Genomic DNA, 3,757 nt, shown 5'->3' with positions numbered 1-3,757 from the left:
CTGCAACCAAATATTTGAATAAAGTAACTCATGATACCTATTTGAATATGGGAATACCATGTTGTCTGGATTATATATATGTTTTACCATATCTGTAGCCTCCTAGATAGTGTTATGCATCTGTAATATTCATAATAAGAATGGTCCTTACAATTTAGGCCATTATGGTACCATAGTTTCTACTTTCTACTGTCATTTTTTCCGATATTCTTCTTTCTGTGAGCAATTCCACCGGCTTTTTCGGTATTCTCCTTTTTCTCAATAGTTTGATTGTCGTACCTTCATCTGCTCACATGTGCTGTTTAGAGTTCCTCTCCGTGCCTAATCGATCTGCATATTGTACCAAGGCTTATTCCTGCATATATATACTATGCCATGAGTCTATTTTACTAAGGCGGAGTTAATGATTGACTGCTCTGTTTACCCTCCAAAATTAATCCCCCTATCAAGTTCCAATTTTTTTTCCATGTAAACTTTACCAAACTAAGCTTAAATTGTTGTTGCTACCAATGCCCCTTCAAACCAGGAATAAGTGCATGTGCATAGTGTATCACGTGTGTAACAATTATACCAAACATGTGCATGGAGAATGTGGACATATCTACTCTCTCCTGGTTACTTGATTATCTGAATGTCTCACTGAGAGCTACGGTCATTCTTCACAAAATACATTATTGTTTTACTTCTCAATTAGTTTTCTTATTAATTACTGTTTGCTACTAATTCTGCCTCAACTCCTCATTACCCTGTTAACCTGATTTAGTTGTATGATTCATTTTATGGTGTTTGTAATGCTGTATGTTGATGCTTGATTAGATCGATAATGTCCCAACTCTGTCTCAGAATCCTATACATATTATCAATTTAAATCTGCATCAAAATTTCCATTTAAATATTAGAAACATGTTTCAATTCTGTTGGTTATTGCAGATGCTTGATATGCTTGATTAATAGGGACAAAATGAGCGATTGAATTTTTATGATTACACGCTTACTGTTTGATGCTTTCGACTAGGATTACATTGATGTCAACTGTATCGTGTGCATCTTTGCTTCAGTATGTAGCATATCTCATATTTACTGATTTCATTATGCATCTTCAGGCCCCCATTCACAATTAGAGAGAACCAACCGTGTATTCTGCTTATTGAATGATGCGTAGCTGGGCCATCTAATGAAGTTCTTGGACCGTATAGGTTTAGTTTGAGTTCCCATATTTTTTTCATTTTCCTTTCTATTGCAAACTTTACAGGGACGAGGTATTCTATAATATCAATTACATTTACGAAAAGTATAAGCCAACACTAAACATGTCAGCGTCAAAGCGCACCCCTTTTCAAGACATCACCAACGGCCAGAATCAAGGTGATTAACAATGACTGATGCTTTCAACTCACTTATTATTATTTCGACATATAGTAAATTGTGTCATGACTGCAGATCCTAAAGAGGCCAAAAGGCAGAGAAACCGAGAGTATTATGCAAAAAATAAAGATGAAATTGCAAAACGCCGGCGCCAAGCACGAGAACTTAAAAAACAGGTTCCTTCAACGGATGCAAACATAAACGATAACACAGTATGTCATACACCAGATCCTCCACAATCCGGAGTCAGCCAGCTGCAATACAAAACACCAGGTCATGTGTTCTTTACTCGCGCATATATGTGGCATATTTTTTTAATGCAAATACTGAATTATCATCTACAATGAATTTTGTAGACATGGCTCCACTTGTTCAGCATACCTATGCAGACGGTTCACCAAACCATATAACTGGTAATATAATCTATGCAGACGGTTCACCAAACCATATAACTGGTAATATAATCTGTCATGCCATTTTTTGCATTTTTTTACGTGATCTTCAAAATCTTCTAACAATGTTTGATGTTCACATGTCTTGAAGCTGTTCTGGGCTGCAGTAATGCTTCTCTTCATCAATCGTCAACATCTACCTTGCAATATGATGGCTGTGACTCTGGTACTGGCCTATCAAACACACAACGAGGTCAAAAAAATCAAAGTGCTAAAAGTTGGTACGCTAAATTGTCTGGCGAGAAAAAAGCTGACTATATACAGAGGCAGCGGTTAGCTCGCCATCGAAAGAATGCTGCAACTCGGACTGCTCTTAATCATGCAGAAGTATCTCCGATGCAAATTACCCCATTGAGCAACGTAACCATGTCACTTGCAAATGGTACATAAACCTCTATTCAGAAAATTTTGCAAAATATGCGTAAATGTTTCATGCGAGCTTCATTTCATCTCTATCATCCTATTTTCTACTTCAGGTAGCAGGGATACTGCCACGGAATGCAGCGACTCAAGAATGCTTGACGGAGATCATAGTGATTGGCTACACAGTAATTTGACTTTCATCTCTCATGTGAAATCTGGACAAGATCTGCAAAATGGATCCACATCTGCAGGAGGACATGGACAAAAGAGCTTCGCTGAAAAAAGTGAATATTGCAGCAAGAAACGACAGCCTGATTCTTCTGATCAGAAACGACAACGTGAAAGGGATCGGTACTCATCAATGACAGATGGTGAGAAGGAAATATGCTTGCGCAAAAAAAGGGAGTATAAGAAATTAGTCCGGGAAAATTCTTCGCCCTTGATCACCTCACATTGCACGCCTTACATGCAAGCACAACCATGTAAAACTAACCCAGCAGGTAGTGCTGGCCACATGCATATAGTGTATGCATGTAATCTAATTGTGCAGTTCACAGATCTGATATTTAACTAATATTTATGCAATTTGCTACAGACCGAGTTGACACAAACAGCGATGATGAGTCCGATCCTGCAGGCATTTTAGAGCCATTTGAACAAGGTGCTACATTGGAAGGTAAATTAAATAATCACACTGTCTATGTACAAATGTGAGGTGTGTCAAGCATTATTGAGACAATTCAACACAACTTGCCTGCAGAGAACTTAGACACATTACAAGAGAAAACAACAATGCATGATGATGATGATGATGATGATGATGATGAGTGCAGGATTTTTAGTGGTACAGGTAACTAATACAAATCACTGAATACCATTATTGCAGTCCAATATGCCTTTTGGCGCCTATTTTATTCCTACTTATTTTGTCTTGGCAGGCGATGTGTTTGATTCCTACCGAGTGACAAATGGTGTTTCCACAACTAACCAGAATGATGATCCTTATGACTACGTGTACCACAATCTACCAAGGAAGCATCATGCTTTGAAGCCAGTAAAAGACTGCGAACATTGTGGAGCAATGAGGATCCAATATGAGGGTCCTGCTTTCTGTTGCAGAAAAGGGAAGGTGAAGATAGCTACCCCTGAAGTTCCTCAAGAGTTGCGACGGTTGTTTACAAGTCAGGTTGATGAGGATGCAAAATATTTCAGAAAGCACATAAGATATTTCAACAGCCACTTCTCCTTCACTAGCCTTGGAGTCACCCTGGATAAGACGGTCAGCACTGCGTCAAAAACTGGGGTGTATACATTTCGTGCACAAGGGGCATTGTATTATAAGATGGACGATCTGGTGCCTGGCGGTCAAGGACCTAGACATCTCCAGTTCTACTTCTATGACACGGATGAAACCTTGGAACATAGAGTTAAGCGGTCTCCAGATCTTGATATCAATATCGTAAGGCGATTTTGAAGATACTGGAGGATAACCCGTATGTGCAAACCTTCAAGAGCATTGGATCTGTTCCGAACCTAGACGAATATAGGATATCACTAAATACAGATATAAGGCTGGA

This window comes from Lolium perenne, chromosome 5 (genome assembly GCF_019359855.2).
Source record: "Lolium perenne isolate Kyuss_39 chromosome 5, Kyuss_2.0, whole genome shotgun sequence".
Lineage (NCBI taxonomy): Eukaryota > Viridiplantae > Streptophyta > Magnoliopsida > Poales > Poaceae > Lolium > Lolium perenne.
Note: the sequence above shows the minus strand (reverse complement) of the source record.